General features: G+C 46.4%; 1 protein-coding gene across 1 annotated transcript in view; it reads right to left on the bottom strand.

Annotated features, from left to right (window-relative positions):
* Positions 1 to 5799: 5799 nt before the first annotated feature.
* The window catches only part of LOC124794057 (serine/threonine-protein kinase par-1), a 381725-nt gene continuing 373869 nt past the window's right edge, over positions 5800 to 13655 (bottom strand). The window contains exon 21 of the mRNA XM_047258068.1: positions 5800 to 5931. The gene's annotated coding sequence lies outside the window, so the exon portion shown is untranslated. The remainder of the gene's footprint in view (positions 5932 to 13655) is intronic.

Genomic DNA, 13655 nt, shown 5'->3' with positions numbered 1-13655 from the left:
GAAAGACAACGAAGAAGACCAGATCTTCTAGGAAGCTCAAATTTTTCCATCAACTAAGTAAGTACTTCAAAAGTTTTTTGTGTTGTAAATGACGTGAAAAAACTCTGACCTTCGATAGACTGAAGAACAAGATACCAGATTAGCAACCACGTAACGAAAAAGTAAAATAATGTAGTTATAACAAGTCTGGCTAAAATAAGATGGCAGATGAAGGTTCTGCAGCCGTAGAACCACTAAACTAAGCAGCAGAAGAATTTCTGAGAAAGCTTCATCTATTCTTAGAAGATATTCGTAGAACAGACAACATTCCAAAGCAACTGAAAACAGCAGCAGCACAAATGAGGCACCGCAAATGTTACGAATTATAAACAAATATCACCCAAAATTTTTCTTTTATTTATTTCCAACACGAGGAAGAAATATCCTCAAAACTTTAAGACAAGAGACAGAACTGTACACCTAGAAGAGACAACGAGCTTAGATATTTAGGATAAAAGATAAGTATTTCGAGGGAATTGAAATGTTGTGTGACGACGGCCTCTCGTCGGGTAGACCGTCCGCCTGGTGCAAGTCTTTCGATTTGACGCCACTTCGGCGACTTGGTGTCGATGGGGATGAAATGATGATGATTGGGACAACACAACACCCAGTCCCTGAGCGGAGAAAATCTCCGACCCAGCCGGGAATCGAACCCGGGCCATTTGGATTAGCATTCCGTCACGCTGACCACTCAGCTACTGGGGGAGTATTTCGAGGAAAGCTGCGGAACTGTTGATCTAAGTGCCTACATTCATGCTAGTTCGAATACTTGCCAGTAAATGCAAGGTACTTATCAAGCTGTTGACTGCTTATTAGTGAATCACCGTAAGTTCATTAAATTGCAATTCACCTTGTGCTCACTTGGGACTAGAGTATATGAAGTGGAACTTGATGCATACAAGGAGTGGCTAACTGTCACCAAACTTATAACATTGGGGGTCAGTCGGAACCTATTGAGATGAACCAATCTTAGTAGCGTAGTGTTTCTTTGTTGTGGACAACACAAAATGCATAGACAATATATCAAATCTATTCTAATATCCGTGTTTTACACGGTCGTTCTGCGCCATCACTATCGTTCAGTACCAAGATGGTGAAAGGTCAATATAGACCTACAGTCGCGCCTTCTCTTGCAAGCAGGCGTAATGTTGGAAATGCAGTTGTAACGATCATGCATTTTATTACCTGTTGACTGAAGTAATGCACCTTCTCTCTATTAAGAAAAGTCTGAAAAACGCTTGCCATCCCATTGCACCCACATCCACCTCTACATGTGATCATAAGTATCCGGACACCGCTATGTAACGCAAAATTGACGATTAGCTGTCACGAGAAGCGGACCTGCCAGTATGAAAGGAGACAGGGAGAACTGTGTTGCCAGCAGAGAAGCTTTACAGCATAATGGATCGGTCTACTGGACTAGTCATTGGTTGTCACATGAGTAACAAGTACGTCAGGGATGTTTTAACCCTTTTAAAGCTACCAATGTCGATTGTAGGTGATGTGACTGCGAAGTGGAAACGCGAAGGAACAACGACAGCCAACAAAGGGCAAGCAAACTTTATGTATTGCCGGACAGGGACCATAGGTCATGGCGAAGGGTTGTTGTAAAAGATCACATGAATTCAATGGAACGAATCACTCGTGAGTTCCAAAGCACGTTCCAAAGCATTCGTCTAGCACAATGACTCTGCACAGGGCGTTAAAATAATCGAGTACAATGGTCGAGTTCCTAGTAAGTCACGTATCTCTGTAGACAATGCTAAGCAACACCTGTGGAGATATAAAGAGCGACGCCATTGGACAGTGGATGAGCAGAAAGAAGTGATATGGAATGATGACTCACGCTGTACTCTGTGGCAGTCTGATGGACGGCTTTGGGATTGGCGAATGCCTGGAGAGCTACCTGCTATGGGGTGTAGTGTCAGCAGGGAAGTCACGGTACGGTGGTGTTTTTCGTGTCTAGAGTGTGGTCTCCTCATTGCGTTTGAGGAAATGCTAAATCCGGAAGGACATGAATACATTTTACAACACTGTATACTTGATAAAGTAGAGGAACTGTTCAGAGACAATGACTGTTTGTATCGGCATGACCACGCACCCTGTAATAAAGCAACTACTGTGAGACAACGGTTTGTGAGAAATAACATTCCTGAAATGGGTTGTTCTGCTCAATGTCCCACCTGAACTCTATGGAAAGCTTTTGGGATGAGTTAGAACGCCAACTTCACTCTAGACCCCAGCGTCCAACATCATTACCTTCTCTTGTTTCGACTTAAGGAAGAATGGTCGCCCATCCCTCCAAAGACATTAAGATATCTCATTGAAAATATCCCCAGCAGAGTTCAAGCCTTCATAAAGGCGAAGAGTGGACTCGCCCTATATTAATGTCCACTGATGGGTCTTCGGATACTTTTGATAAAATAGTATGTATACTTCACAAACCACTGAAAATCGCTTGCAGGTGGATACTTCGCTGGAATCGTAGATCTCAACAGCGTCGCCTGTTCATCGCGAGAGTCAAACTACCTATCACTCATATCACGACACGCCACTTGTTAACTGGTAACACTTAACAAAAACCAAGTAAGAAACAAATAGAAATTGCTTTTTATACAAATTTATTAAAGTTTTTTCCTTTCTTAGCACATGTGACTGTAGATGATGAAACGCTTCGAAATGTAAATCTGACAAATCTATAACAGCCAATATCACAATTAGAAACAATGACTTGCATATAAAAACTCTATTTCAAATTTGAAAGAGTACTGGATTCAACAACGTCAACAATTTGTTTTCAAACCATTCTTCTGTTGCAGACAATATTTTAATGCACAGTGCGAAGTAATATTTTTATTCTAAACAACTTTGAGTAGTTCTTTTTACGCTGCACTTCTCACTTATTTGGTTTGAATTTAGCACTACCTACTTCACTCTTTTTCACCCTGTCGAGAGTCGGCAGTTTTGATCGAGAAACTGTCGGTATCCTATGATTGTCAGTTTGGATTTCAAGGGAATCCTCTTTCTGGCCATTAATTTCAGGACAGGTCTTGCTACTCTCACGCCTGACACTGTCCTGCGCTGAAGCAGCGAACTGCGGATCGCGATCACTGTTAACTGCATCTGAGGGAGCTGATTCCTTCTTGCCACATCCATTCTGCAGTATGCCAGTGTTGGTGTGGGCGGATGGCGTAGTTGCTTTCATGATGTTCACACCTTCCATAAGTGATCCCGAGTCGTAGGTAGTGGCCTTACTGTCGGTAAATGCTTCTATATCGCTGGGATTGTAAAGTGACTGGCTGCGTGTGGCCTTCTTTGGATGCATAGCTAGCGACGGCGCATCTGAGAAGCTGGACTTCCTTGAGACACTCTCTTTTAGCCCCAGTAAATGTCCAGATGAAGATTTCCTGTGACTTTTCCTCCTTATATCATTGAACCGTGTGTAGAAACTCTTGCGACGTATCCTTTCTTCAACTGTTTCGTCTTCCAGTACAGGAGATGGCGTCTTTGGATAAGACGACAGGGAGAAATCACGACTTTCCAAATCGGAGCAAACGGACCAAGAATCAATGCTTTCCGACTCGTCCGCGGGTGATAGTGTTGATGCGTAATCCTCCTGGCCAAGGGGACTTAGATGAGAGTAGTGGTTGGTGCCTTGCAGCTCTATCTTTGGTAAATTTAGTGTGAGCTTCCCCACATCCCTCCGGTTACTGTTTGCTGAAACATCATTGAATATATTCCCTCCTTGTTCGAGTTGGCGTTTAACTGTCTCTGTAGCAGTCATGTTCCCTGCAGCAATGGCGTTGCTACTGTCTTTCGATAGTCGTGGCACATATCCTGGACTCCCAGTGGCGTAACTACTGCAGCTGTAATTATTGTCTCTCAAGACAGGTCTGACAGTTTCATTTATTTTGTTATATTGTGCCTTCTGGTTGGGAGCTCGCTTGGTGATGATATTCTGTTCCGATGTAGTTGTTTCAGCATTTGGGCATGTGAGAGCGTCGTTATCCTTCGCGCTTTGACTTTTAGTTTTGGAAATGTTTTCTTCTTTTACCTTGAGAGGGGCATTGCTGATTGCTGACTGGCGATGGGCGCCTGTAGATGATGTCAGCACATCACGTGTGTTGGAACTCTCGTTACATTTGGCTGCTCCTGAAATTGAGGAACTTACACATGATGATGATTTTGCGTTTTCTGTTGTTTTTGATGACTTGTCATTCGTAGATGTATCCTTAGTGACACTTTTATCTTCTGAATATGGGTTTTGAACGTCCACGTTTTCCTTTTTACGGTTAGGTTGGTGCCCAAAGGAAATCTTCTGTGTCTGTCGCTTCCCGTCAGATTGAGTTTGGTCAGAGATGTCGTCCTTCCTGATGCTCTTGTTCGGCTGCAACTTGTGATCCCTCTTAGTCCCGATTCCACCGGCAACTGCCGGTAAAAGTTCGTCTGCCGAGGGCTTGGCACTGTGCACAGAGGCTGTCGTGTCCGCGTCCTTTCTCTTCCTCTCGGGCTTCTGCTTTTCTCTGGCGGCACAGTCACCCAATAGCACAGTATCGCTCGTGGCGCCAGCATACACAGACTGCGTCCGCCTACCCGAGGAACCCTCCATTCGCCGCAGCAGTCCGAGCACCGACGAGACGGGTCTCGCGGACGACGGAAGGCGGACGTCGTCGACAGAGACGGCGCGCTTGAGCAGTGCGGACTCAGACGGGACATCGGTCGTCGCACTCTGCTTCCTCAGCGAGTTGATGGCCTGCTCCACGCGACTCGACACTGCGGTGTCTCCACCGCCAGAACGGAGCTTCTCCAGTTTCTTCTCGAGCGAATGCAGGAAGCGGTTCTTGCCGGTTTCAGGTTTTCCGTTGGCGACACCGCTAGACTCGGGAGCTGACGCGTCGCCAGGACTCTGCTGGGGGGCGCCGACTGCTGGGCCGTCGGGCGTTTTGGTCTCAGATTTCGTTTCCTTAGACATTTCTGCCTGCTTCTTCTCGAGCAGAGCAGCTCGCCTAGCCAGCCTCTTCGCCTTCTTAGCTTCCGCCTCCGCCGATTTCTGAGCCTCTTTCTCCTTGGCGTACACGCTTTCCTCTCTGGGCGTGTCGAAGAAATCGGGGCGCAAGAACCGCGATATCTTGCGTGTCTTTTTCTTCGTCACGGCATCCACCCCCTCGGAGGTGGTGGCGGCGGCGGACTCCGAAGTGGTGCTACCAGTCTTCTTCTCTTCCGGAACAGGGCCGCCGGGCTGGTGCGGGTCTTGGCGCAGGAATTTTCCCAGCACTGACCTATCCGGCGAGTTGGCGGAGTGCGCGTCGCCGCGCCTGTGCTCCTGGGGTGCGGTGTTATCGAAGGCCCTCCGGCCGTAGTCGTAGTCCTGGGTGAAAGAGGCGGAGCGCCGGGGGAAGCGCGACACGGCGGGGATGTGGCTGGGCCGGTAGCGGTCGGCAAACGCCTCGCCCGCGCCAGTCCCTACGCCCAGGCCGACGGCGCTGCGCTCGGCGCGGATCCGCTCCAGCGTGTCGTCGATGCCGGCGACCGAGAGTCGCTCCCTGGCGCGGTAGGAGACGGGCGGCAGCAGCGTGCGGCGGCGCGGCAGCGGCAGCGGCAGAGGCGGCAGCGAGCCGCACGACGAGCCGGAGCCGCTGCGGCGCGGCGCGGGCGGCAGCGAGGCGTCCACCTGCGGCGCCCAGCGCGCCGGCAGCGGCCGGTCGTCGCGCACGGACGAGGTGCGCGACAGCCGGCGCCCGGCGTCGGGCAGCATGCGGCGGCTCAGGCTGGGCGTGTGATGCGGCATCGACATCGACGACGTCGACGGAGAGGGCGACGGCGACGCAGGCGCAGCCGGCTCCGACGAGCCGAAATCGCCGTCTACGGTCCCGCTGCTCGGCTGCGCCGCACCTTCAAACCAAACACGAAAACATGAATAACGTTTCGCTGTTGACGGTGGCATCTCGGAGAGACGCAGCTACACTGCGCAACACGATTAAATGATCACTTTTTCGAAACTCTGTAATTGTCTCTCATTGCGACACGTGACTTTGAAATTTCTCTCAAAGGTGTCTACAACTTTCCTCCGTACTGGAACTAAGGTGTAGCAACTGCGGCGTCATCTCGGGCTCAGTGACGCTTCAACAGCAAATTTCAATATACACTACTGGCCATTAAAAATTGCTACACCAAATAGAAATGCAGATGATAAGCGGGTATTCATTGGACAAATATACTATACTGGAACCGACATGTGATTACATTTTCACCCAATTTGGGTGCATAGATCCTGAGAAATAAGTACCCAGAACAACCACCTCTGGCCGTAATAACGACCTTGATACACCTGGGCATTGAGTCAAGCAGAGCTTGGATGGCGTGTACAGGTACAGCTGCCCATGCAGTTTCAACATGATACCAAACTTCATCAGGAGTAGTGACTGGCGTATTGTGACGAGCCAACTGATCGGCCACTATTGACCACACGTTTTCAGTTGGTGAGAGATCTGGAGAATGTGCTGGCTTGGGCAGCAGTCGAACATTTTCTGTATCCAGAAAGGCCCATACAGGACCTGCAACATCCGGTCGTGCATTATCCTGCTGAAATGTAGCGTTTCGAAGGGATCGAATGAAGGGTAGAGCCACGGGGCGTAACACATCTGAAATGTAACGTCCACTGTTCAATGCGAACAAGAGGTGACCGAGACGTGTAACCAATGGCACCCCATACCATCACCCCAGGTGATACGCCAGTATAGCGATGACGAATACACGCTTCCAATGTGCGTTCACCGCAATGTCGCCAAACACGGATGGACCATCATGATGCTGTAACCAGAATCTGGATTCATCCGAAACAATGACGTTTTGCCATTCGGTGCACCCAGGTTCGTCGTTGAGTACACCAGCGCAGGCGCTCCTGTCTGTGATGCAACGTCAAGGGTAAGCACAGCCATGGTCACCGAGCTGATAGTCCATGCTGCTACAAACGTCGTCGAACTGTTCGTGCAGATAGTTGTTGTCTTGCAAACGTCCCCATTTCTTGACTCAGGGATCGAGACGTGGCTGTACGATCCGTTGCAGCCATGCGTATAAGATGCCTGTCATCTCGACTGCTAGTGATACGAGGCCGTTGGGATCCAGCACGGCGTTCCGTATTACCCTTCTGAACCCACCGATTGCATATTCTGCCAACAGTCATTGGATCTCGACCAACGCGAGCAGCAATGTCGCGATACGATAAACCGCCATCGCGATTTCAGCGCTGAATGTCGCAGTTCTGACCTCCATCGAAGAAGCGTCAAAAGAAGGGACGAAATATCGTTAAGAGGGGCTGTGACGACCTCCCCATTGTGAGATACGTCCACGGTGGCGTTGGTAGAATTTTAGTGGAATTAGGTGCGAATGTAACATCATGAATTCACATTACAGCTCACATAAACTTCTGAGCTGTGTCGACACTTTGCTGTTTGAAGCTTCTCCGAGAGTGACATCGCAGGGTACCACGCTTTTGCACCAATACAGAGGGAAGTTATAGGCACCTTTGAGCCAAATTCCAAATTTATGCATAGAAATTGTTGACAGTCACGGCGTTTCATCGCCTGTTAACGCCGGCGATGAGCATTGTTTCTCGCTGTAGAGTGGTGCAGGTATTCATGCTTTCCTGCATCTTCCATCTGTCGGCGCTAAATTTCCTCTTTCTCACTGTGGGGCGGCTGTCGTGTTCAAACGCCCTAGGCTACTATTTTAATATACTGACCATTTATTTTGGAACTCCATTCTTTTAAAACAACAGGGTATCACATAAAACAATGTTAGACCAAATTAATCACAAATTATGTGATATCTACTGACAACTTTGGAAGAGCCAGTCCTGACAAAACTCTACTATCTGATGAGCAAGATTTATGAGACAGGCGAAATACCCTCAGACTTCAAGGAAATATAATAATTCCAATCCCAAAGAAAACAGGTGTTGACAGATGTGAAAATTACCGAACTATCAGTTTAATAAGTCACAGCTGCAAAATACCTCAGACGAATGGAAAAACTGATAGAAGCCGACCTCGGGGAAGATCAGTTTGGATTCCGTAGTAATGTTGGAACACGTGAGGCAATACTGACCCTACGACTTATCTTAGAAGAAAGATTAAGGAAAGGCAAACCTACGTTTCTAGCATTTGTAGACTTAGAGAAAGCTTTTGACAATGTTGACTGGAATACTCTCTTTCAAATTCTGAAGGTGGCAGGGGTAAAATACAGGGAGCGAAAGGCTATTTGCAATTTGTACAGAAACCACATGGCAGTTATTAGAGTCGAGGGGTATGAAAGGGAAGCAGTGGTTGGGAAGGGAGTGAGACAGGGTTGTAGCCACTCCCCGATGTTATTCAAGCTGTATATTGAGCAAGCAATAAAGGAAACAAAAGAAAATTTCGGAGTAAGTTCAAATGGTTCAAATGGCTCTGAGCACTATGGGACTTAACTGCTGAGGTCATCAGTCCCCTAGAACTTAGAACTACTTAAACCTAACTAACCTAAGGACATCACACACATCCATGCCCGAGGCAGGATTCGAACCTGCGACCGTAGCAGTCGCGCGGTTCCGGACGAGCGCCTGAACCGCTAGACTACCGCAGCCGGCTCGGAGTAAGTATTAAAATCCATGGAGAAGAAATAAAAACTTTGAGGTTCGCCGATGACATTGTAATTCAGTCAGAGACAGCAAAGAACTTGGAAGAGCAGTTGAACGGAATGGACAGTGTCTTGAAAGGAGGGTATAAGATGAACATCAACAAAAGTAAAACGAGGATAATGGAATGTAGTCGAATTAAACGGGTGATGCTCAGGGAATTAGATTAGGAAATGAGACACTTAAAGTAGTAAAGGAGTTTTGCTATTTGGGGAGCAAAATAACTGATGATGCTCGAAATAGAGAGGATATAAAATGTAGACTGGCAATGCCAAGGAAAGCGTTTCTGAAGAAGAAAAATCTGTTAACATCCAGTATATATTTAAATGTCAGGAAGTCGTTTCTGAAAGTATTTGTATGGTGTGTAGCTTTTGAAATGTGGTGCTACAGAAGAATGCCAAAGATTAGATGGGTAGATCACATAACAAATGAGGAGGTATTGAATAGAATTGGGGAGAAGAGTAGCTTGTGCCACAACTTGACTAGAAGAAGGGATCGGTTGGTAGGACATGTTCTGAGACATCGAGGGCTCACCAATTTAGTATTGGAGGGCAGCGTGGAGGGTAAAAATCGTAGATGGAGACCAAGAGATGAATACACTAAGCAGATTCAGAAGGATGTAGGCTGCAGTAGGTACTGGGAGATGAAGAAGCTTGCACAGGATGGAGTAGCATGGAGAGCTGCATCAAACCAGTCTTAGGACTGAAGACCACCACAACAACAACAACAACATGTGATATCTCATTTGTTCAGATTGCTCTCTCATTCAAGGGTCACACAAAACGTATACACAGTTGTTAGCTGTGCCTGTCAGGTACATAATACATCATACGTTCGTGCATTGCTCGTAGCATATTAGGCAGAGTCGAGCGTGAGTCACAGGTGGTACACGCTGCCCCATGGGAGGGTCCAGCTTGTGCTACCGATGGCACGCGCTAGCGCGAAAGTCTTAAAAATATACAAATGCTTCTCGCTTCGTGGCGCTTGCGTGGTTGAATCAGGAGACCCTGAAGGTAACTTTGCGTCAGGCAGCATTCTCTTGCGTTTCTCAGTGTATAAGCAGCAACCGACTGAAATGGACGACGTTATTGCTTCTCCGATCACTTGCGAGATACGTTCTGTAATTCGCTTCCTGCAATCAGAAGGATCACTGACACCGATATCCATGTCTTGTATATGGGCATCGGGTTATGAGTGATGTGTGTTGTTAATGAGTAGGTCAGAAAATTAAGGCTGGTCATATAGATGTGCATGATGAAGGTGGTTGAGAAAGGCATTCAAATATCACCGATGTTGCATGTTGACCAAATTATGCATGCCCGAAGTTGGTTCACATTTCCGAGCTTCTGAAGACGTGACTCAGATTTCAACGACAATCCTGTTCACTGCCGCAGAGAGGTTAGGTACCATAAGTTCTGTGTGCAGTGGGTACCAAAATGCCTAACCGATGTTCACAAAACTGAAACAACGGGTCCTGCTTAACATTCCTTCAGCCATTCCACGAAGAGATATAGCGCTTACAGCTTTTCAGGATCGCAAAAGAATTCTCACAACACATTTCATGAGAATAACGCGTGAGAATACTGACATCACAAGCTACGAGACTCTTACGAAACTCCAAAGGTCAGTTCAAAACAAACGGGACGGTACAATTACCGAAGAAATCATTCTCCTTCCTGACAATGCGTGAACCCATACTGCGAAACGAACGAAGGATAAAGTCCAATTTTGTGGCTAGAAGATTTGTCAACATCCCCCGTATAAAATTTCCTTGCAGATTAAAACTATGTGCCGGACCAGCATACAGTTTTAGTCTACCAAGAAATTTCATGTCAGCGCAAAGTCCGCCGCAGAATGAAAGTTTCATTCTGGAAACGTCCTCATAGTACCGATTTGGCACCGAGCGTCTTTCCCCTCTTTTCCAAGATTAAGTCCTGGTTGGCTACTCAGAACTTCAAGACCGACGGATAGCTCAAATATTCTATAAACAAATGACTCTAGCAGCAGGCAGCACCATTCTTTGAAGAATGGGTAAAGATGGTGGTGTCACAGTACAACATATGTTTGAACTTCTATGGCGACTATGAAGAAGACTGAAGAAGTGTGCAGAAGGTAACCTTTCAGTTTGGATATGAAGACTTGGGGAATGCCGATCAGTTTTCCGAGTTTTGTTGGAAGTGTCTTGGAAATTAAACCTGCTAAACAGTGCAGACCTTTCCGCACAATTCTCAAGGAAGTATTCTACATCTACATCTACATCGATACTCCGCAAGCCACCCAACGGTGTGTGGCGGAGGGCACTTTACGTGCCACTGTCATTACCTCCCTTTCCTGTTCCAGTCGCGTATGGTTCGCGGGAAGAACGACTGTCTGAAAGCCTCCGTGCGCGCTCTAATCTCTCTAATTTTACATTCGTGATCTCCTCGGGAGGTATAAGTAGGGGGAAGCAATATATTCGATACCTCATCCAGAAACGCACCCTCTCGAAACCTGGCGAGCAAGTTGCACCGCGATGCAGAGCGCCTCTCTTGCAGAGTCTGCCACTTGAGTTTATTAAACATCTCCGTAACGCTATCACGGTTACCAAATAACCCTGTGACGAAACGTGCCGCTCTTCTTTGGATCTTCTCTATCTCCTCCGTCAGACCGATCTGGTATGGATCCCACACTGATGAGCAATACTCAAGTATAGGTCGAACGAGTGTTTTGTAAGCCACCTCCTTTGTTGATGGACTACATTTTCTAAGCACTCTCCCAATGAATCTCAACCTGGTACCCGCCTTACCAACAATTAATTTTATATGATCATTCCACTTCAAATCGTTCCGCACGCATACTCCCAGATATTTTACAGAAGTAACTGCTACCAGTGTTTGTTCCGCTATCATATAATCATACAATAAAGGATCCTTCTTTCTATGTATTCGCAATACATTACATTTGTCTATGTTAAGGGTCAGTTGCCACTCCCTGCACCAAGTGCCTATCCGCTGCAGATCTTCCTGCATTTCGCTACAATTTTCTAATGCTGCAACTTCTCTGTATACTACAGCATCATCCGCAAAAAGCCGCATGGAACTTCCGACACTATCTACTAGGTCATTTATATATATTGTGAAAAGCAATGGTCCCATAACACTCCCCTGTGGCACGCCAGAGGTTACTTTAACGTCTGTAGACGTCTCTCCATTGATAACAACATGCTGTGTTCTGTTTGCTAAAAACTCTTCAATCCAGCCACACAGCTGGTCTGATATTCCGTAGGCTCTTACTTTGTTTAGCAGGCGACAGTGCGGAACTGTATCGAACGCCTTCCGGAAGTCAAGAAAAATAGCATCTACCTGGGAGCCTGTATCTAATATTTTCTGGGTCTCATGAACAAATAAAGTGAGTTGGGTCTCACACGATCGCTGTTTCCGGAATCCATGTTGATTCCTACATAGTAGATTCTGGGTTTCCAGAAATGACATGATACGCGAGCAAAAAACATGTTCTAAAATTCTACAAGAGATCGACGTCAGAGATATAGGTCTATAGTTTTGCGCATCTGCTCGACGACCCTTCTTGAAGACTGGGACTACCTGTGCTCTTTTCCAATCATTTGGAACCCTCCGTTCCTCTAGAGACTTGTGGTACACGGCTGTTAGAAGAAGGGGGGCAAGTTCTTTCGCGTACTCTGTGTAGAATCGAATTGGTATCCCATCAGGTCCAGTGGACTTTCCTCTATTGAGTGATTCCAGTTGCTTTTCTATTCCTTGGACACTTATTTCGATGTCAGCCATTTTTTCGTTTGTGCGAGGATTTAGAGAAGGAACTGCAGTGCGGTCTTCCTCTGTGAAACAGCTTTGGAAAAAGGTGTTTAGTATTTCAGCTTTACGCGTGTCATCCTCTGTTTCAATGCCATCATCATCCCGTAGTGTCTGGATATGCTGTTTCGAGCCACTTACTGATTTAACGTAAGACCAGAACTTCCTAGGATTTTCTGTCAAGTCGGTACATAGAATTTTACTTTCGAATTCACTGAACGCTTCACGCATAGCCCTCCTTACGCTAACTTTGACATCGTTTAGCTTCTGTTTGTCTGAGAGGTTTTGGCTGCGTTTAAACTTAGAGTGGAGCTCTCTTTGCTTTTGCAGTAGTTTCCTAACTTTGTTGTTGTACCACGGTGGGTTTTTCCCATCCCTCACAGTTTTACTCGGCACGTACCTGTCTAAAACGCATTTTACGATTGCCTTGAACTTTTTCCATAAACACTCAACATTGTCAGTGTTGGAACAGAAATTTTCGTTTTGATCTGTTAGGTAGTCTGAAATCTGCCTTCTATTACTCTTGCTAAACAGATAAACCTTCCTCCCTTTTTTTATATTCCTATTAACTTCCATATTCAGGGATGCTGCAACGGCCTTATGATCACTGATTCCCTGTTCTGTACATACAGAGTCGAAAAGTTCGGGTCTGTTTGTTATCAGTAGGTCCAAGATGTTATCTCCACGAGTCGGTTCTCTGTTTAATTGCTCGAGGTAATTTTCGGATAGTGCACTCAGTATAATGTCACTCGATGCTCTGTCCCTACCACCCGTCCTAAACATCTGAGTGTCCCAGTCTATATCTGGTAAATTGAAATCTCCACCTAAGACTATAACATGCTGAGAAAATTTATGTGAAATGTATTCCAAATTTTCTCTCAGTTGTTCTGCCACTAATGCTGTTGAGTCGGGAGGTCGGTAAAAGGAGCCAATTATTAACCTAGTTCAGTTGTTTAGTGTAACCTCCACCCATAATAATTCACAGGAACTCTCCACTTCTACTTCACTACAGGATAAACTACTACTAACAGCGACGAACACTCCACCACCGGTTGCATGCACTCTATCCTTTCTAAACACCATCTGTACCTTTGTAAAAATTTCGGCAGAATTTATCTCTGGCTTAAGCCAGCTTTCTG

Source organism: Schistocerca piceifrons, chromosome 1, assembly GCF_021461385.2.
Source record: "Schistocerca piceifrons isolate TAMUIC-IGC-003096 chromosome 1, iqSchPice1.1, whole genome shotgun sequence".
NCBI classification, from domain to species: Eukaryota; Metazoa; Arthropoda; class Insecta; order Orthoptera; family Acrididae; genus Schistocerca; species Schistocerca piceifrons.
This window is presented reverse-complemented; position numbering and strand designations above follow the sequence as displayed.